At 37.8% G+C, this 20,000-nt stretch overlaps 20 non-coding genes and 1 pseudogene across 20 annotated transcripts; all 21 read left to right on the plus strand.

The window, feature by feature from the left end:
* The first annotated feature begins 104 nt into the window (after positions 1 to 104).
* LOC132138391 (5S ribosomal RNA) lies at positions 105 to 223 on the plus strand. Its single transcript, XR_009432685.1, has one exon. It is a non-coding gene; the product is annotated as a 5S ribosomal RNA (ribosomal RNA).
* An 84-nt stretch (positions 224 to 307) lies between these two features.
* LOC132138530 (5S ribosomal RNA) lies at positions 308 to 426 on the plus strand. Its single transcript, XR_009432819.1, has one exon. It is a non-coding gene; the product is annotated as a 5S ribosomal RNA (ribosomal RNA).
* Positions 427 to 6,935: 6,509 nt separating this feature from the next.
* Positions 6,936 to 7,054, plus strand: LOC132139184 (5S ribosomal RNA). The gene has a single exon (XR_009433414.1). It is a non-coding gene; the product is annotated as a 5S ribosomal RNA (ribosomal RNA).
* Positions 7,055 to 7,138: 84 nt separating this feature from the next.
* Positions 7,139 to 7,257, plus strand: LOC132138336 (5S ribosomal RNA). Its single transcript, XR_009432633.1, has one exon. It is a non-coding gene; the product is annotated as a 5S ribosomal RNA (ribosomal RNA).
* A 558-nt stretch (positions 7,258 to 7,815) lies between these two features.
* On the plus strand, positions 7,816 to 7,934 carry LOC132139186 (5S ribosomal RNA). The gene has a single exon (XR_009433415.1). It is a non-coding gene; the product is annotated as a 5S ribosomal RNA (ribosomal RNA).
* An 84-nt stretch (positions 7,935 to 8,018) lies between these two features.
* LOC132139015 (5S ribosomal RNA) lies at positions 8,019 to 8,136 on the plus strand (annotated as a pseudogene).
* A 389-nt stretch (positions 8,137 to 8,525) lies between these two features.
* On the plus strand, positions 8,526 to 8,644 carry LOC132139187 (5S ribosomal RNA). The gene has a single exon (XR_009433416.1). It is a non-coding gene; the product is annotated as a 5S ribosomal RNA (ribosomal RNA).
* An 84-nt stretch (positions 8,645 to 8,728) lies between these two features.
* On the plus strand, positions 8,729 to 8,847 carry LOC132138119 (5S ribosomal RNA). Its single transcript, XR_009432426.1, has one exon. It is a non-coding gene; the product is annotated as a 5S ribosomal RNA (ribosomal RNA).
* A 561-nt stretch (positions 8,848 to 9,408) lies between these two features.
* LOC132139188 (5S ribosomal RNA) lies at positions 9,409 to 9,527 on the plus strand. The gene has a single exon (XR_009433417.1). It is a non-coding gene; the product is annotated as a 5S ribosomal RNA (ribosomal RNA).
* An 84-nt stretch (positions 9,528 to 9,611) lies between these two features.
* Positions 9,612 to 9,730, plus strand: LOC132138120 (5S ribosomal RNA). Its single transcript, XR_009432427.1, has one exon. It is a non-coding gene; the product is annotated as a 5S ribosomal RNA (ribosomal RNA).
* A 560-nt stretch (positions 9,731 to 10,290) lies between these two features.
* On the plus strand, positions 10,291 to 10,409 carry LOC132137697 (5S ribosomal RNA). The gene has a single exon (XR_009432023.1). It is a non-coding gene; the product is annotated as a 5S ribosomal RNA (ribosomal RNA).
* An 84-nt stretch (positions 10,410 to 10,493) lies between these two features.
* LOC132138941 (5S ribosomal RNA) lies at positions 10,494 to 10,612 on the plus strand. Its single transcript, XR_009433215.1, has one exon. It is a non-coding gene; the product is annotated as a 5S ribosomal RNA (ribosomal RNA).
* A 225-nt stretch (positions 10,613 to 10,837) lies between these two features.
* LOC132139189 (5S ribosomal RNA) lies at positions 10,838 to 10,956 on the plus strand. Its single transcript, XR_009433418.1, has one exon. It is a non-coding gene; the product is annotated as a 5S ribosomal RNA (ribosomal RNA).
* Positions 10,957 to 11,518: 562 nt separating this feature from the next.
* On the plus strand, positions 11,519 to 11,637 carry LOC132137687 (5S ribosomal RNA). Its single transcript, XR_009432014.1, has one exon. It is a non-coding gene; the product is annotated as a 5S ribosomal RNA (ribosomal RNA).
* Positions 11,638 to 11,862: 225 nt separating this feature from the next.
* On the plus strand, positions 11,863 to 11,981 carry LOC132139190 (5S ribosomal RNA). Its single transcript, XR_009433419.1, has one exon. It is a non-coding gene; the product is annotated as a 5S ribosomal RNA (ribosomal RNA).
* Positions 11,982 to 12,065: 84 nt separating this feature from the next.
* LOC132138890 (5S ribosomal RNA) lies at positions 12,066 to 12,184 on the plus strand. The gene has a single exon (XR_009433166.1). It is a non-coding gene; the product is annotated as a 5S ribosomal RNA (ribosomal RNA).
* A 572-nt stretch (positions 12,185 to 12,756) lies between these two features.
* Positions 12,757 to 12,875, plus strand: LOC132138392 (5S ribosomal RNA). The gene has a single exon (XR_009432686.1). It is a non-coding gene; the product is annotated as a 5S ribosomal RNA (ribosomal RNA).
* Positions 12,876 to 12,959: 84 nt separating this feature from the next.
* On the plus strand, positions 12,960 to 13,078 carry LOC132138531 (5S ribosomal RNA). Its single transcript, XR_009432820.1, has one exon. It is a non-coding gene; the product is annotated as a 5S ribosomal RNA (ribosomal RNA).
* Positions 13,079 to 13,304: 226 nt separating this feature from the next.
* LOC132139191 (5S ribosomal RNA) lies at positions 13,305 to 13,423 on the plus strand. The gene has a single exon (XR_009433420.1). It is a non-coding gene; the product is annotated as a 5S ribosomal RNA (ribosomal RNA).
* Positions 13,424 to 13,975: 552 nt separating this feature from the next.
* LOC132138393 (5S ribosomal RNA) lies at positions 13,976 to 14,094 on the plus strand. The gene has a single exon (XR_009432687.1). It is a non-coding gene; the product is annotated as a 5S ribosomal RNA (ribosomal RNA).
* An 84-nt stretch (positions 14,095 to 14,178) lies between these two features.
* On the plus strand, positions 14,179 to 14,297 carry LOC132138532 (5S ribosomal RNA). Its single transcript, XR_009432821.1, has one exon. It is a non-coding gene; the product is annotated as a 5S ribosomal RNA (ribosomal RNA).
* Positions 14,298 to 20,000: the final 5,703 nt, after the last annotated feature.

Genomic DNA, 20,000 nt, shown 5'->3' on the forward strand with positions numbered 1-20,000 from the left:
ATTGCCAGGTGCTGTAAGCTTTAGGGTTTTCGTCCCTATTTATATAATGTACTGGAGATTACAGTGGCTGATCTTTAATTAGCCCTCTCTTTGCAGCAGCTTTCGCTTACGGCCATACCAACCTGGCTATGCCCGATCTCGTCTGATCTCGGAAGCTAAGCAGGTTTGGGCCTGGTTAGTACTTGGATGGGAGACCGCCTGGGAATACAAGGTGCTGTAAGCTTTTGGGTTTTATTCCGAACTTATATAATGAACTGGAGATTAGAGTGTCTGATCTTTAAATAGCCCTCTCTTTGCAGCAGCTTTCGCTTACGGCCATACCAACCTGGCTATGCCTGATCTCATCTGATCTTGGAAGCTAAGCAGGTTTGGGCTTGGTTAGTACTTGGATGGGAGACCGCCTGGGAATACCAGGTGCTGTAAGCTTTTTGGAAAATTTTCTTTAGTTATGTAATAATCTTGAAAAAAAAAAAAAAAGAGTCAATGCCCGATGTCTGAATCTTAGCATGTTTGGTTCTGGTTACTACTTGGATGGGAGACCGCCTGGGATTGCCAGGTGCTGTAAGCTTTAGGGTTTTCGTCCCTATTTATATAATGTACTGGAGATTACAGTGGCTGATCTTTAATTAGCCCTCTCTTTGCAGCAGCTTTCGCTTACGGCCATACCAACCTGAGGGCGCTAGAGAGCTACAGGAAGTGTTGGCTGCAGTTGGGAGAGGAAGGCTCTCCTCCATTTTGATTTTTCTGTCAGTGTTTGTTTTGTGAGTTGTTTTTGGACTTTAGTTTATTTTTTGTGTTTTTTCTGTTTTAAACCACCTAACAGCAGCATCTTGCTGGCTGGAGGGTGGTTAATTTTTTGTTTGATTTTTGTACAATGGACGGATTATTGGCAAACGACACTGGACTGGCTGGAGAGACACGCATGGCAAACGACACTGGAATGGCTGGAGAGACACGTATGGCAAACGAAACTGGACTGGCTGGAGAGACACGTATGGCAAACGACACTGGACTGCTTGGAGAGACACGTATGGCAAATGACCCTGGACTGGCTGGAGAGACACGCATGGCAAATGATCCTGGAGTGGAGTATCGACAACGAGCAGGACACGGTAAAAAACAAGATGGAAGAGATAAAATTGGTGAAAGGAAATACTTAAAGGAGGCAACTGTGATTGTGAATGTCGAGAACGTAAATGAGGTGAGAGCTGTGGATATTATTAAAGCTGTGACGGAAAAATGTGGATATGGTAAAATTTTAGCACTAAGGCCAAGACAAGGAAAGGAATATGAACTGACAATGGAGAAAGAAGAAACATGTGATGAACTGACTGAGGGATTGTTAATTAAAGGAGTTAACTGTGAGATAAAGAAACTGCAAAATAGAGATTATGTTGTTTCCTTCATGCACCTGCCCGTCTACCTTGATGATAAAGACATTTTTAGAAAATTGGAGGGATGGGGAGTTAATCCCATTTCAAAATTAAAAAGAAGATGCTACCCGGGCACTGAAATAGAGGATGGAACAAGGTTTTTAAAAGTGAGATTCCCCAAGGAGGTGGCATCATTGCCCTACAGCACAAAGCTGGAAACAGCAGAAGGGCCGCAGTACTTTAGGGTGATGCACAGCCACCAGGTGAAGACCTGTAAGCTGTGCATGAGCCCGGATCATCTGCTCAAAGAATGCCCTGAATTTAAGTGTCACAAGTGCGAGGAAAGGGGACATTTCGCAAGGGATTGCAATGCGGTCAGATGCCCGGAGTGTCAAAAGATTTTAAACAAGTGTGAGTGTTGGATGGAGGGAGAGGAAGGAGGTCTGGAGCATCGGGTGGACGGACAGGTGCATGAAGGAAACACTGAAGAGGAAGGAGATATTGATGAAGGACAAGGGGATGAAGGATTATCACAAAAGGAAACAGAAGGAGGAACAGGAAACCAAGAGGAAGAAGAAGAAGGAAAAAAGAATGATATGGATGAGGAACAAACAGCAGAACAGAATACCCAATGGACAGAAATGGAAATATCTGACAGTTTTAAAAATCTTTTGGATAATGTGGAGAGGGATGAACAGGGAATGTATGATCAAAACAAAGAAATGGACAGTGAAGAAGAAACAAGGATGGACAACATGGGAAAAGACAGAGGGGAGAGAGGACAAAGTAGAAGAAGAACATTAAAGGTAAAACCAAATGTGGAAAATGCAAGAAAAAAGTTAATGACAAGGGGCCGAGTAAAAAGTGTAAACAGATATGAAGTGTTAAGAGGGCTGGAGGGAGAAGATGGAAAATAATGGTTTTTATGTATTTATTTTTATTTATTTTAATGGTTTTAAGTTGTGTTACTTTTAATGCAAGGGGATTGATGGACATGGGTAAATTTGAAAAGGTGAAAGAAATGTGTAAAGGAGAGGATGTGATTTTATTACAAGAAACTAACTGGAGGGAAGAGTACATGACTGAAATAAGGAAAAGGTGGAGCGGAGAGATTTTATATAACAATGGTGATGGGAGGCTTGGAAGAGGAGTTGCGATTTTAATAAAAGAAAACTGTGGGGTATCATGTAAAACAATATATAATGACGTAGATGGGAAATGTATTGCGGTTGAAATGGAGTATAAGGAGAAAAAAGTTATTGTAGTTAATATTCATGCACCGACTGTAGAGAATGAAAAGAAGGAATATTTTAATGTATTAAGAGATTTTTTAAAAAAGCATAAAGAAGTTATTATGATGGGTGATTTTAATACCGTTTTCAGTAAATTAGAAATGGGTGAGGGAATGGTTTTTAAAAATGATAAAGGAAGAAAAGAACTGAAACTATTAATGGAAGAAAATAATATGATTGATGTATGGAGAGAAAGAAATGAAAAAAAGAAAGAATATTCAAGGAGGCAATTAGTAGGGAATTTTATGTGTAAGACAAGGATTGATTTTATTTTGTGTACAAGGAACATTGAAGGATATATCGGTAACATTAAATATGAAGAATCAAGCTTAAGTGACCATAAACCAATTTTTTTGCAAGTAGACTGGAGTTCAGTGAAAAGAGGGCCGGGTGTATGGGTGTTAAATGTAGAGGTTTTGAAGAATGAGGAGTATGTTTTAAGTATTAAAGAAATTATTGAAAAAGAAAAGGAGAATGAAATGTACAGTGAAGATAAAAGGATATGGTGGGAAAATGTTAAATATTTAGTTAAAAAATTCACAATAAAGTATTGCAAATTAATACAGATATGTAAGAGGAAGAAGGAGAGAGAAATAAGAGAAAAATTGGAAAAGGAATTAAATGAGAATGGGAAAGATATACAAAAAATAAAAGAATTGGAGGGAATATTGAAAGAAATGGAAGAGAAAAAATATGAAGGAGCAAGACTAAGAAGCAAAGCTAAATATACTGTGGAGGGAGAAAAATGTACAAAATTTTTCTTTGATCTAGAAAAAATACGAGGGAAAGCTGGAATGATTAAAGAAATAAGAGGAAAAAATGGTGTAGTGGTGGAAACAAATGAGGAAATATTAAAAGAAGTAAAAGCATATTATGAGAACCTGTTTAGTACTGAGGGGTTGAAGGAAGAAGAGAAATTGGAGTTACTTAAGCAAATAAAAACAACAGTAGGAGAAGTAGACAAAAAAGAGTGTGATGAAGAGATAAGAGAAGAAGAGATAAAAAGAGCAATAAGTGAATTAAACAAAAATAAAAGTCCAGGTATAGATGGTTTGGGGAGTGAATTTTATATTGTTTTTAAAGATTTTTTAACCAGTATTTTAAAAGAAGTATATGAAGAGATCTTTAAAAAAGAAGAAATGAATCAGAGAATGGGGATGGGATTATTAAAGTTGATATATAAAAGAAAAGGAGATAAAGTAGACTTAAAAAATTATAGACCAATTACAATGTTGAATACAGATCTGAAAATTTTAACAAAAGTTTTAGCCAACAGATTGAAAGAGGTAATGCCAACCATAATTGAAACAAATCAAGTGTATGGAGTTAAAGGGAAAGATATAGCGGACACAACTTTAAGTATAATAGATAGAATAAGATATATGAAAGAAAAAAACAAAAAAGGATATGTTATTAGTTTGGATTTCGAAAAGGCTTTTGATAGAGTGGAGCATGAATATTTATTTGGAATTTTAAGAAGGTACGGGTTTGGGGAAAATTTTATCAAGTGGATTACAATTTTATATAGGGGAGCAATAACAAGAATACAGTGTAATGGTTTTTTAACTGAATGTTTTAAAATTACTAGATCAATAAGACAAGGATGTCCATTATCAGCGCTTTTATATTCTTTAGTTGCAGAACCATTGGGATTAGCTATTAAAATAGACGAAGACATAAGAGGGATAAACATTGAAGGAAGTGGGGGAAATGAAAAAATATTTCAATATGCAGATGATACGACAATAATAGTTAAAGATATAGAGAGTGTTAATAAAGTAATGGAAGTAGTACAGATGTTTTGTAGGGGATCAGGAGGTAAGATAAATGAAGAAAAAACTATATATATGAGATTTGGAGGAGTGACTGTTTTAACAGAGTTTTTTCATTTTAAAGAAACAAAAGAAATAAGGATTTTAGGTGTTCTAATGGGAAAAGAAGAAAGGAATGTTAAAGAAAAAATGTGGGAAGAAATAGTAGGAGGTATTGAAAGAAGGTTAAATTTTTGGAAATTGAGGACATTAAGTTTAAAAGGGAAGGTTTTAATTTTAAATGTGTTAATGGTGTCAAAGTTGTGGTATGTTTTATATGTGACTGCTATGCCAATGTGGGTGGAGACAAGGTTGAAAAAATGTTTTTTAGATTTTTTATGGAATAGTAAACCGTCAAGAATTGCATATAGTACATTAATAGGAGAAATAGGGAAAGGAGGGATGGGATTAATTGATGTTGAACAGAGAAAAAATAGCTTAAGAATTAAAATAGTAAAAAAATATCTAGATGATGGTCACAAAACTGCATGGAAAAAAACAATGGAATATTTTTTAAACAAATGTGGGGATTTTAACATGGGGGATGGGATTTTATGGATGAAAACAAAGAATTGGATGACAGAGTGCTTACCAGAGTTTTATAGGGAAATGTTTAGTGCCTGGGGAAAATTTTTAGATAGACTTGAGTATGATCCACATGGGAGAGAAAACATTTTAAATCAACCTCTGTTTTTAAACCAAAACATTTTAAAACAAGACAAAGGAATTTTTTTAAAGAAATGGATGGAAGTGGGGATAACAAGAGTGAGAGATGTTTTGTATGAATTTAAAGAAGGGTTTTTACCAACACAATTTATTGTAGATGCAATGGAGGAGGCAAAAGAGGATTACAGTGAACAAGTAATAAAAAATAAATATGAAATCATTAAAAATGCAATACCTAAAGAGTGGATAAAAAGAATAGAAAGTATGGAAGGAGAGCCAAAAGAGAAATGTATTCATGTGAAATTAGGGGGAAAACTGTATGATTTTAAGGAATGTACTGTGAAAATGATTTATTGTGCTTTTAGAGATGATGTTTTTAAAGAACCGATTGCAAATGGTTACTGGGTGCAGAAATTCAAAGATTTAAAAAAAGAGTGTATATGGAGAAACATGACGGGGAAATGTGTGGAAACAAAATTGGAATGTTTGGAGTATTTTATAAGGCATAAAGTGGTTTTTACTGATGTTATTTTAAATAAAATAGGAATGGAAGAAAATGCTCTGTGTAAAGTGTGCCAGGAAGAGGAAGAGGGGATTTTACATATGTTTTTACATTGTAGAGAGCTAGAGGACTTTTTAAGGAAATGTAAATGTTTAATTAAAGATGTGACTGAGGAGTGGGATGAAAATGTAATGGAATGGAACAGAGTTGTGATGTTTGGTTGGGAAAAAAAGTTTCAAAACAAAAGTTTCATTAATCTGTGTGTAATGCTAATGAAAAGTGCAATATGGGACAGAAGAACTGTGGCTAAAAAGGAAAAAATTGTGTTGGATGTTTGGAGGATGTTTAAAAGAAAAACAGAATTATATACTGAAAGACTGTATGTGTACTTTAAAGGTGTAAATATGTTAGACTCTTTTTATGATGTTTTTACCCCAAAAGTTTATTGTGTTTTAAATGATTTAATGTGGAAGCTGCCAGGAAGTGAAGGAGATTTTTAAATTATCTATGTAAAGGAAAGATGTGTAATGTAGGGATGTGTAAAGGCAATGTTCTGTATTTTCTGTTGATTGCGTTTAATCTATTGTATTTTATTGATTGAAATTTCTTAATAAAAAAAAAAAAAAAAAAAAAAAAAGGCTATGCCCGATCTCGTCTGATCTCGGAAGCTAAGCAGGTTTGGGCCTGGTTAGTACTTGGATGGGAGACCGCCTGGGAATACCAGGTGCTGTAAGCTTTTTGGAAAATTTTCATTAGTTATGTAATAATCTTGAAAAAAAAAAAGAGTCAATGCCAGATCTCTGAATCTTAGAATGTTTGGTTCTGGTTATTACTTGGATGGGAGACTGCCTGAGAATAATACCAGGTGCTGTAAGCTTTTGGGTTTTCTTCCCTACTTATATATTGAACTGGAGATTAGAGTGGCTGATCTTTAAATAGCCCTCTCTCTGCAGCAGCCTTCGCTTACGGCCATACCTGGCTATGCCTGTTTAGTACTTGGATGGGAAACCGCCTGGGAATACCAGGTGCTGAAAGCTTTTTGGAAATTTTTCAAATTTTTTTACTTTTTTGAATTTTTTCACTAATTATATAATAATCGTGCAAAAAAAAAAAAAAGAGTCAATGCCCGATGTCTGAATCTTAGCATGTTTGGTTCTGGTTACTACTTGGATGGGAGACTGCCTGGGATTGCCAGGTGCTGTAAGCTTTAGGGTTTTCGTCCCTATTTATATAATGTACTGGAGATTACAGTGGCTGATCTTTAATTAGCCCTCTCTTTGCAGCAGCTTTCGCTTACGGCCATACCAACCTGGCTATGCCCGATCTCGTCTGATCTCGGAAGCTAAGCAGGTTTGGGCCTGGTTAGTACTTGGATGGGAGACCGCCTGGGAATACCAGGTGCTGTAAGCTTTTGGGTTTTATTCCGAACTTATATAATGAACTGGAGATTACAGTGGCTGATCTTTAATTAGCCCTCTCTTTGCAGCAGCTTTCGCTTACGGCCATACCAACCTGGCTATGCCCGATCTCGTCTGATCTCGGAAGCTAAGCAGGTTTGGGCCTGGTTAGTAATTGGATGGGAGACCGCCTGGGAATACCAGGTGCTGTAAGCTTTTTGGAAAATTTTCATTAGTTATGTAATAATCTTGAAAAAAAAAAAAGAGTCAATGCCAGATCTCTGAATCTTAGAATGTTTGGTTCTGGTTATTACTTGGATGGGAGACTGCCTGAGAATAATACCAGGTGCTGTAAGCTTTTGGGTTTTCTTCCCTACTTATATATTGAACTGGAGATTAGAGTGGCTGATCTTTAAATAGCCCTCTCTCTTCAGCAGCCTTCGCTTACGGCCATACCTGGCTATGCCTGTTTAGTACTTGGATGGGAAACCGCCTGGGAATACCAGGTGCTGAAAGCTTTTTGGAAATTTTTCAAATTTTTTTACTTTTTGGAATTTTTTCACTAATTATATAATAATCGTGCAAAAAAAAAAAAAAAAGAGTCAATGCCCGATGTCTGAATCTTAGCATGTTTGGTTCTGGTTACTACTTGGATGGGAGACTGCCTGGGATTGCCAGGTGCTGTAAGCTTTAGGGTTTTCGTCCCTATTTATATAATGTACTGGAGATTACAGTGGCTGATCTTTAATTAGCCCTCTCTTTGCAGCAGCTTTCGCTTACGGCCATACCAACCTGGCTATGCCCGATCTCGTCTGATCTCGGAAGCTAAGCAGGTTTGGGCCTGGTTAGTACTTGGATGGGAGACCGCCTGGGAATACCAGGTGCTGTAAGCTTTTGGGTTTTATTCCGAACTTATATAATGAACTGGAGATTACAGTGGCTGATCTTTAATTAGCCCTCTCTTTGCAGCAGCTTTCGCTTACGGCCATAACAACCTGGCTATGCCTGATCTCGTCTGATCTCGGAAGCTAAGCAGTTTGGGCTTGGTTAGTACTTGGATGGGAGACCGCCTGGGAATACCAGGTGCTGTAAGCTTTTTGGAAAATTTTCATTAGTTATGTAATAATCTTGAAAAAAAAAAAAAAAGAGTCAATGCCAGATCTCTGAATCTTAGAATGTTTGGTTCTGGTTATTACTTGGATGGGAGACTGCCTGAGAATAATACCAGGTGCTGTAAGCTTTTGGGTTTTCTTCCCTACTTATATATTGAACTGGAGATTAGAGTGGCTGATCTTTAAATAGCCCTCTCTCTTCAGCAGCCTTCGCTTACGGCCATACCTGGCTATGCCTGTTTAGTACTTGGATGGGAGACCGCCTGGGAATACCAGGTGCTGTAAGCTTTTGGGTTTTATTCCGAACTTATATAATGAACTGGAGATTACAGTGGCTGATCTTTAATTAGCCCTCTCTTTGCAGCAGCTTTCGCTTACGGCCATACCAACCTGGCTATGCCCGATCTCGTCTGATCTCGGAAGCTAAGCAGGTTTGGGCCTGGTTAGTACTTGGATGGGAGACCGCCTGGGAATACCAGGTGCTGTAAGCTTTTGTGTTTTATTCCTAACTTATATAATGAACTGGAGATTAGAGTGTCTGATCTTTAAATAGCCCTCTCTTTGCAGCAGGTTTCGCTTACGGCCATACCAACCTGGCTATGCCTGATCTCGTCTGATCTCGGAAGCTAAGCAGGTTTGGGCTTGGTTAGTACTTGGATGGGAGACCGCCTGGGAATACCAGGTGCTGTAAGCTTTTTGGAAAATTTTCATTAGTTATGTAATAATCTTGAAAAAAAAAAAAAAAGAGTCAATGCCAGATCTCTGAATCTTAGAATGTTTGGTTCTGGTTATTACTTGGATGGGAGACTGCCTGAGAATAATACCAGGTGCTGTAAGCTTTTGGGTTTTCTTCCCTACTTATATATTGAACTGGAGATTAGAGTGGCTGATCTTTAAATAGCCCTCTCTCTGCAGCAGCCTTCGCTTACGGCCATACCTGGCTATGCCTGTTTAGTACTTGGATTGGAAACCGCCTGGGAATACCAGGTGCTGAAAGCTTTTTGGAAATTTTTCAAATTTTTTTACTTTTTGGAATTTTTTCACTAATTATATAATAATCGTGCAAAAAAAAAAAAAAAAGAGTCAATGCCCGATGTCTGAATCTTAGCATGTTTGGTTCTGGTTACTACTTGGATGGGAGACTGCCTGGGATTGCCAGGTGCTGTAAGCTTTAGGGTTTTCGTCCCTATTTATATAATGTACTGGAGATTACAGTGGCTGATCTTTAATTAGCCCTCTCTTTGCAGCAGCTTTCGCTTACGGCCATACCAACCTGGCTATGCCCGATCTCGTCTGATCTCGGAAGCTAAGCAGGTTTGGGCCTGGTTAGTACTTGGATGGGAGACCGCCTGGGAATACCAGGTGCTGTAAGCTTTTGGGTTTTATTCCGAACTTATATAATGAACTGGAGATTAGAGTGTCTGATCTTTAAATAGCCCTCTCTTTGCAGCAGGTTTCGCTTACGGCCATACCAACCTGGCTATGCCTGATCTCGTCTGATCTCGGAAGCTAAGCAGGTTTGGGCTTGGTTAGTACTTGGATGGGAGACCGCCTGGGAATACCAGGTGCTGTAAGCTTTTTGGAAAATTTTCATTAGTTATGTAATAATCTTAAAAAAAAAAAAAAAAGAGTCAATGCCAGATCTCTGAATCTTAGAATGTTTGGTTCTGGTTATTACTTGGATGGGAGACTGCCTGAGAATAATACCAGGTGCTGTAAGCTTTTGGGTTTTCTTCCCTACTTATATATTGAACTGGAGATTAGAGTGGCTGATCTTTAAATAGCCCTCTCTCTGCAGCAGCCTTCGCTTACGGCCATACCTGGCTATGCCTGTTTAGTACTTGGATGGGAAACCGCCTGGGAATACCAGGTGCTGAAAGCTTTTTGGAAATTTTTCAAATTTTTTTACTTTTTGGAATTTTTTCACTAATTATATAATAATCGTGCAAAAAAAAAAAAAAAGAGTCAATGCCCGATGTCTGAATCTTAGCATGTTTGGTTCTGGTTACTACTTGGATGGGAGACTGCCTGGGATTGCCAGGTGCTGTAAGCTTTAGGGTTTTCGTCCCTATTTATATAATGTACTGGAGATTACAGTGGCTGATCTTTAATTAGCCCTCTCTTTGCAGCAGCTTTCGCTTACGGTCATACCAACCTGGCTATGCCCGATCTCGTCTGATCTCGGAAGCTAAGCAGGTTTGGGCCTGGTTAGTACTTGGATGGGAGACCGCCTGGGAATACCAGGTGCTGTAAGCTTTTGGGTTTTATTCCGAACTTATATAATGAACTGGAGATTAGAGTGTCTGATCTTTAAATAGCCCTCTCTTTGCAGCACCTTTCGCTTACGGCCATAACAACCTGGCTATGTCTGATCTCATCTGATCTCAGAAGCTAAGCCGGTTTGGGCTTGGTTAGTACTTGGATGGGAGACCGCCTGGGAATACCAGGTGCTGTAAGCTTTTTGGAAAATTTTCTTTAGTTATGTAATAATCTTGAAAAAAAAAAAAAAGAGTCAGTGCCCGATGTCTGAATCTTAGCATGTTTGGTTCTGGTTACTACTTGGATGGGAGACCGCCTGGGATTGCCAGGTGCTGTAAGCTTTAGGGTTTTCGTCCCTATTTATATAATGTACTGGAGATTACAGTGGCTGATCTTTAATTAGCCCTCTCTTTGCAGCAGCTTTCGCTTACGGCCATACCAACCTGGCTATGCCCGATCTCGTCTGATCTCGGAAGCTAAGCAGGTTTGGGCCTGGTTAGTACTTGGATGGGAGACCGCCTGGGAATACCAGGTGCTGTAAGCTTTTTGGAAAATTTTCATTAGTTATGTAATAATCTTGAAAAAAAAAAGAGTCAATGCCAGATCTCTGAATCTTAGAATGTTTGGTTCTGGTTATTACTTGGATGGGAGACTGCCTGAGAATAATACCAGGTGCTGTAAGCTTTTGGGTTTTCTTCCCTACTTATATATTGAACTGGAGATTAGAGTGGCTGATCTTTAAATAGCCCTCTCTCTGCAGCAGCCTTCGCTTAAGGCCATACCTGGCTATGCCTGTTTAGTACTTGGATGGGAAACCGCCTGGGAATACCAGGTGCTGAAAGGTTTTTGGACATTTTTCAAATTTTTTTACTTTTTTGAATTTTTTCACTAATTATATAATAATCGTGCAAAAAAAAAAAAAAAAAAAAAAGAGTCAATGCCCGATGTCTGAATCTTAGCATGTTTGGTTCTGGTTACTACTTGGATGGGAGACCGCCTGGGATTGCCAGGTGCTGTAAGCTTTAGGGTTTTCGTCCCTATTTATATAATGTACTGGAGATTACAGTGGCTGATCTTTAATTAGCCCTCTCTTTGCAGCAGCTTTTGCTTACGGCCATACCAACCTGGCTATACCCGATCTCGTCTGATCTCGGAAGCTAAGCAGGTTTGGGCTTGGTTAGTACTTGGATGGGAGACCGCCTGGGAATACCAGGTGCTGTAAGCTTTTTGGAAAATTTTCTTTAGTTATGTAATAATCTTGAAAAAAAAAAAAAAGAGTCAATGCCCGATGTCTGAATCTTAGCATGTTTGGTTCTGGTTACTACTTGGATGGGAGACCGCCTGGGATTGCCAGGTGCTGTAAGCTTTAGGGTTTTCGTCCCTATTTATATAATGTACTGGAGATTACAGTGGCTGATCTTTAATTAGCCCTCTCTTTGCAGCAGCTTTCGCTTACGGCCATACCAACCTGGCTATGCCCGATCTCGTCTGATCTCGGAAGCTAAGCAGGTTTGGGCCTGGTTAGTACTTGGATGGGAGACCGCCTGGGAATACCAGGTGCTGTAAGCTTTTGGGTTTTATTCCGAACTTATATAATGAACTGGAGATTAGAGTGTCTGATCTTTAAATAGCCCTATCTTTGCAGCAGCTTTCACTTAAGGCCATACCAACCTGGCTATGCCTGATCTCGTCTGATCTCGGAAGCTAAGCAGGTTTGGGCTTGGTTAGTACTTGGATGGGAGACCGCCTGGGAATACCAGGTGCTGTAAGCTTTTTGGAAAATTTTCATTAGTTATGTAATAATCTTGAAAAAAAAAAAAAAAGAGTCAATGCCAGATCTCTGAATCTTAGAATGTTTGGTTCTGGTTATTACTTGGATGGGAGATTGCCTGAGAATAATACCAGGTGCTGTAAGCTTTTGGGTTTTCTTCCCTACTTATATATTGAACTGGAGATTAGAGTGGCTGATCTTTAAATAGCCCTCTCTCTGCAGCAGCCTTCGCTTACGGCCATACCTGGCTATGCCTGTTTAGTACTTGGATGGGAAACCGCCTGGGAATACCAGGTGCTGAAAGCTTTTTGGAAATTTTTCAAATTTTTTTACTTTTTGGAATTTTTTCACTAATTATATAATAATCGTGCAAAAAAAAAAAAAAAAAAAAAAAAAAAGAGTCAATGCCCGATGTCTGAATCTTAGCATGTTTGGTTCTGGTTACTACTTGGATGGGAGACCGCCTGGGATTGCCAGGTGCTGTAAGCTTTAGGGTTTTCGTCCCTATTTATATAATGTACTGGAGATTACAGTGGCTGATCTTTAATTAGCCCTCTCTTTGCAGCAGCTTTCGCTTACGGCCATACCAACCTGGCTATGCCCGATCTCGTCTGATCTCGGAAGCTAAGCAGGTTTGGGCCTGGTTAGTACTTGGATGGGAGACCGCCTGGGAATACAAGGTGCTGTAAGCTTTTGGGTTTTATTCCGAACTTATATAATGAACTGGAGATTAGAGTGTCTGATCTTTAAATAGCCCTCTCTTTGCAGCAGCTTTCGCTTACGGCCATACCAACCTGGCTATGCCTGATCTCATCTGATCTTGGAAGCTAAGCAGGTTTGGGCTTGGTTAGTACTTGGATGGGAGACCGCCTGGGAATACCAGGTGCTGTAAGCTTTTTGGAAAATTTTCTTTAGTTATGTAATAATCTTGAAAAAAAAAAAAAAAGAGTCAATGCCCGATGTCTGAATCTTAGCATGTTTGGTTCTGGTTACTACTTGGATGGGAGACCGCCTGGGATTGCCAGGTGCTGTAAGCTTTAGGGTTTTCGTCCCTATTTATATAATGTACTGGAGATTACAGTGGCTGATCTTTAATTAGCCCTCTCTTTGCAGCAGCTTTCGCTTACGGCCATACCAACCTGGCTATGCCCGATCTCGTCTGATCTCGGAAGCTAAGCAGGTTTGGGCCTGGTTAGTACTTGGATGGGAGACCGCCTGGGAATACCAGGTGCTGTAAGCTTTTTGGAAAATTTTCATTAGTTATGTAATAATCTTGAAAAAAAAAGAGTCAATGCCAGATCTCTGAATCTTAGAATGTTTGGTTCTGGTTATTACTTGGATGGGAGACTGCCTGAGAATAATACCAGGTGCTGTAAGCTTTTGGGTTTTCTTCCCTACTTATATATTGAACTGGAGATTAGAGTGGCTGATCTTTAAATAGCCCTCTCTCTGCAGCAGCCTTCGCTTACGGCCATACCTGGCTATGCCTGTTTAGTACTTGGATGGGAAACCGCCTGGGAATACCAGGTGCTGAAAGCTTTTTGGAAATTTTTCAAATTTTTTTACTTTTTTGAATTTTTTCACTAATTATATAATAATCGTGCAAAAAAAAAAAAAGAGTCAATGCCCGATGTCTGAATCTTAGCATGTTTGGTTCTGGTTACTACTTGGATGGGAGACTGCCTGGGATTGCCAGGTGCTGTAAGCTTTAGGGTTTTCGTCCCTATTTATATAATGTACTGGAGATTACAGTGGCTGATCTTTAATTAGCCCTCTCTTTGCAGCAGCTTTCGCTTACGGCCATACCAACCTGGCTATGCCCGATCTCGTCTGATCTCGGAAGCTAAGCAGGTTTGGGCCTGGTTAGTACTTGGATGGGAGACCGCCTGGGAATACAAGGTGCTGTAAGCTTTTGGGTTTTATTCCGAACTTATATAATGAACTGGAGATTAGAGTGTCTGATCTTTAAATAGCCCTCTCTTTGCAGCAGCTTTCGCTTACGGCCATACCAACCTGGCTATGCCTGATCTCATCTGATCTTGGAAGCTAAGCAGGTTTGGGCTTGGTTAGTACTTGGATGGGAGACCGCCTGGGAATACCAGGTGCTGTAAGCTTTTTGGAAAATTTTCTTTAGTTATGTAATAATCTTGAAAAAAAAAAAAAAAGAGTCAATGCCCGATGTCTGAATCTTAGCATGTTTGGTTCTGGTTACTACTTGGATGGGAGACCGCCTGGGATTGCCAGGTGCTGTAAGCTTTAGGGTTTTCGTCCCTATTTATATAATGTACTGGAGATTACAGTGGCTGATCTTTAATTAGCCCTCTCTTTGCAGCAGCTTTCGCTTACGGCCATACCAACCTGAGGGCGCTAGAGAGCTACAGGAAGTGTTGGCTGCAGTTGGGAGAGGAAGGCTCTCCTCCATTTTGATTTTTCTGTCAGTGTTTGTTTTGTGAGTTGTTTTTGGACTTTAGTTTATTTTTTGTGTTTTTTCTGTTTTAAACCACCTAACAGCAGCATCTTGCTGGCTGGAGGGTGGTTAATTTTTTGTTTGATTTTTGTACAATGGACGGATTATTGGCAAACGACACTGGACTGGCTGGAGAGACACGCATGGCAAACGACACTGGAATGGCTGGAGAGACACGTATGGCAAACGAAACTGGACTGGCTGGAGAGACACGTATGGCAAACGACACTGGACTGCTTGGAGAGACACGTATGGCAAATGACCCTGGACTGGCTGGAGAGACACGCATGGCAAATGATCCTGGAGTGGAGTATCGACAACGAGCAGGACACGGTAAAAAACAAGATGGAAGAGATAAAATTGGTGAAAGGAAATACTTAAAGGAGGCAACTGTGATTGTGAATGTCGAGAACGTAAATGAGGTGAGAGCTGTGGATATTATTAAAGCTGTGACGGAAAAATGTGGATATGGTAAAATTTTAGCACTAAGGCCAAGACAAGGAAAGGAATATGAACTGACAATGGAGAAAGAAGAAACATGTGATGAACTGACTGAGGGATTGTTAATTAAAGGAGTTAACTGTGAGATAAAGAAACTGCAAAATAGAGATTATGTTGTTTCCTTCATGCACCTGCCCGTCTACCTTGATGATAAAGACATTTTTAGAAAATTGGAGGGATGGGGAGTTAATCCCATTTCAAAATTAAAAAGAAGATGCTACCCGGGCACTGAAATAGAGGATGGAACAAGGTTTTTAAAAGTGAGATTCCCCAAGGAGGTGGCATCATTGCCCTACAGCACAAAGCTGGAAACAGCAGAAGGGCCGCAGTACTTTAGGGTGATGCACAGCCACCAGGTGAAGACCTGTAAGCTGTGCATGAGCCCGGATCATCTGCTCAAAGAATGCCCTGAATTTAAGTGTCACAAGTGCGAGGAAAGGGGACATTTCGCAAGGGATTGCAATGCGGTCAGATGCCCGGAGTGTCAAAAGATTTTAAACAAGTGTGAGTGTTGGATGGAGGGAGAGGAAGGAGGTCTGGAGCATCGGGTGGACGGACAGGTGCATGAAGGAAACACTGAAGAGGAAGGAGATATTGATGAAGGACAAGGGGATGAAGGATTATCACAAAAGGAAACAGAAGGAGGAACAGGAAACCAAGAGGAAGAAGAAGAAGGAAAAAAGAATGATATGGATGAGGAACAAACAGCAGAACAGAATACCCAATGGACAGAAATGGAAATATCTGACAGTTTTAAAAATCTTTTGGATAATGTGGAGAGGGATGAACAGGGAATGTATGATCAAAACAAAGAAATGGACAGTGAAGAAGAAACAAGGATGGACAACATGGGAAAAGACAGAGGGGAGAGAGGACAAAGTAGAAGAAGAACATTAAAGGTAAAACCAAATGTGGAAAATGCAAGAAAAAAGTTAATGACAAGGGGCCGAGTAAAAAGTGTAAACAGATATGAAGTGTTAAGAGGGCTGGAGGGAGAAGATGGAAAATAATGGTTTTTATGTATTTATTTTTATTTATTTTAATGGTTTTAAGTTGTGTTACTTTTAATGCAAGGGGATTGATGGACATGGGTAAATTTGAAAAGGTGAAAGAAATGTGTAAAGGAGAGGATGTGATTTTATTACAAGAAACTAACTGGAGGGAAGAGTACATGACTGAAATAAGGAAAAGGTGGAGCGGAGAGATTTTATATAACAATGGTGATGGGAGGCTTGGAAGAGGAGTTGCGATTTTAATAAAAGAAAACTGTGGGGTATCATGTAAAACAATATATAATGACGTAGATGGGAAATGTATTGCGGTTGAAATGGAGTATAAGGAGAAAAAAGTTATTGTAGTTAATATTCATGCACCGACTGTAGAGAATGAAAAGAAGGAATATTTTAATGTATTAAGAGATTTTTTAAAAAAGCATAAAGAAGTTATTATGATGGGTGATTTTAATACCGTTTTCAGTAAATTAGAAATGGGTGAGGGAATGGTTTTTAAAAATGATAAAGGAAGAAAAGAACTGAAACTATTAATGGAAGAAAATAATATGATTGATGTATGGAGAGAAAGAAATGAAAAAAAGAAAGAATATTCAAGGAGGCAATTAGTAGGGAATTTTATGTGTAAGACAAGGATTGATTTTATTTTGTGTACAAGGAACATTGAAGGATATATCGGTAACATTAAATATGAAGAATCAAGCTTAAGTGACCATAAACCAATTTTTTTGCAAGTAGACTGGAGTTCAGTGAAAAGAGGGCCGGGTGTATGGGTGTTAAATGTAGAGGTTTTGAAGAATGAGGAGTATGTTTTAAGTATTAAAGAAATTATTGAAAAAGAAAAGGAGAATGAAATGTACAGTGAAGATAAAAGGATATGGTGGGAAAATGTTAAATATTTAGTTAAAAAATTCACAATAAAGTATTGCAAATTAATACAGATATGTAAGAGGAAGAAGGAGAGAGAAATAAGAGAAAAATTGGAAAAGGAATTAAATGAGAATGGGAAAGATATACAAAAAATAAAAGAATTGGAGGGAATATTGAAAGAAATGGAAGAGAAAAAATATGAAGGAGCAAGACTAAGAAGCAAAGCTAAATATACTGTGGAGGGAGAAAAATGTACAAAATTTTTCTTTGATCTAGAAAAAATACGAGGGAAAGCTGGAATGATTAAAGAAATAAGAGGAAAAAATGGTGTAGTGGTGGAAACAAATGAGGAAATATTAAAAGAAGTAAAAGCATATTATGAGAACCTGTTTAGTACTGAGGGGTTGAAGGAAGAAGAGAAATTGGAGTTACTTAAGCAAATAAAAACAACAGTAGGAGAAGTAGACAAAAAAGAGTGTGATGAAGAGATAAGAGAAGAAGAGATAAAAAGAGCAATAAGTGAATTAAACAAAAATAAAAGTCCAGGTATAGATGGTTTGGGGAGTGAATTTTATATTGTTTTTAAAGATTTTTTAACCAGTATTTTAAAAGAAGTATATGAAGAGATCTTTAAAAAAGAAGAAATGAATCAGAGAATGGGGATGGGATTATTAAAGTTGATATATAAAAGAAAAGGAGATAAAGTAGACTTAAAAAATTATAGACCAATTACAATGTTGAATACAGATCTGAAAATTTTAACAAAAGTTTTAGCCAACAGATTGAAAGAGGTAATGCCAACCATAATTGAAACAAATCAAGTGTATGGAGTTAAAGGGAAAGATATAGCGGACACAACTTTAAGTATAATAGATAGAATAAGATATATGAAAGAAAAAAACAAAAAAGGATATGTTATTAGTTTGGATTTCGAAAAGGCTTTTGATAGAGTGGAGCATGAATATTTATTTGGAATTTTAAGAAGGTACGGGTTTGGGGAAAATTTTATCAAGTGGATTACAATTTTATATAGGGGAGCAATAACAAGAATACAGTGTAATGGTTTTTTAACTGAATGTTTTAAAATTACTAGATCAATAAGACAAGGATGTCCATTATCAGCGCTTTTATATTCTTTAGTTGCAGAACCATTGGGATTAGCTATTAAAATAGACGAAGACATAAGAGGGATAAACATTGAAGGAAGTGGGGGAAATGAAAAAATATTTCAATATGCAGATGATACGACAATAATAGTTAAAGATATAGAGAGTGTTAATAAAGTAATGGAAGTAGTACAGATGTTTTGTAGGGGATCAGGAGGTAAGATAAATGAAGAAAAAACTATATATATGAGATTTGGAGGAGTGACTGTTTTAACAGAGTTTTTTCATTTTAAAGAAACAAAAGAAATAAGGATTTTAGGTGTTCTAATGGGAAAAGAAGAAAGGAATGTTAAAGAAAAAATGTGGGAAGAAATAGTAGGAGGTATTGAAAGAAGGTTAAATTTTTGGAAATTGAGGACATTAAGTTTAAAAGGGAAGGTTTTAATTTTAAATGTGTTAATGGTGTCAAAGTTGTGGTATGTTTTATATGTGACTGCTATGCCAATGTGGGTGGAGACAAGGTTGAAAAAATGTTTTTTAGATTTTTTATGGAATAGTAAACCGTCAAGAATTGCATATAGTACATTAATAGGAGAAATAGGGAAAGGAGGGATGGGATTAATTGATGTTGAACAGAGAAAAAATAGCTTAAGAATTAAAATAGTAAAAAAATATCTAGATGATGGTCACAAAACTGCATGGAAAAAAACAATGGAATATTTTTTAAACAAATGTGGGGATTTTAACATGGGGGATGGGATTTTATGGATGAAAACAAAGAATTGGATGACAGAGTGCTTACCAGAGTTTTATAGGGAAATGTTTAGTGCCTGGGGAAAATTTTTAGATAGACTTGAGTATGATCCACATGGGAGAGAAAACATTTTAAATCAACCTCTGTTTTTAAACCAAAACATTTTAAAACAAGACAAAGGAATTTTTTTAAAGAAATGGATGGAAGTGGGGATAACAAGAGTGAGAGATGTTTTGTATGAATTTAAAGAAGGGTTTTTACCAACACAATTTATTGTAGATGCAATGGAGGAGGCAAAAGAGGATTACAGTGAACAAGTAATAAAAAATAAATATGAAATCATTAAAAATGCAATACCTAAAGAGTGGATAAAAAGAATAGAAAGTATGGAAGGAGAGCCAAAAGAGAAATGTATTCATGTGAAATTAGGGGGAAAACTGTATGATTTTAAGGAATGTACTGTGAAAATGATTTATTGTGCTTTTAGAGATGATGTTTTTAAAGAACCGATTGCAAATGGTTACTGGGTGCAGAAATTCAAAGATTTAAAAAAAGAGTGTATATGGAGAAACATGACGGGGAAATGTGTGGAAACAAAATTGGAATGTTTGGAGTATTTTATAAGGCATAAAGTGGTTTTTACTGATGTTATTTTAAATAAAATAGGAATGGAAGAAAATGCTCTGTGTAAAGTGTGCCAGGAAGAGGAAGAGGGGATTTTACATATGTTTTTACATTGTAGAGAGCTAGAGGACTTTTTAAGGAAATGTAAATGTTTAATTAAAGATGTGACTGAGGAGTGGGATGAAAATGTAATGGAATGGAACAGAGTTGTGATGTTTGGTTGGGAAAAAAAGTTTCAAAACAAAAGTTTCATTAATCTGTGTGTAATGCTAATGAAAAGTGCAATATGGGACAGAAGAACTGTGGCTAAAAAGGAAAAAATTGTGTTGGATGTTTGGAGGATGTTTAAAAGAAAAACAGAATTATATACTGAAAGACTGTATGTGTACTTTAAAGGTGTAAATATGTTAGACTCTTTTTATGATGTTTTTACCCCAAAAGTTTATTGTGTTTTAAATGATTTAATGTGGAAGCTGCCAGGAAGT

This window comes from Carassius carassius, unplaced genomic scaffold (genome assembly GCF_963082965.1).
Source record: "Carassius carassius unplaced genomic scaffold, fCarCar2.1 SCAFFOLD_57, whole genome shotgun sequence".
Lineage (NCBI taxonomy): Eukaryota > Metazoa > Chordata > Actinopteri > Cypriniformes > Cyprinidae > Carassius > Carassius carassius.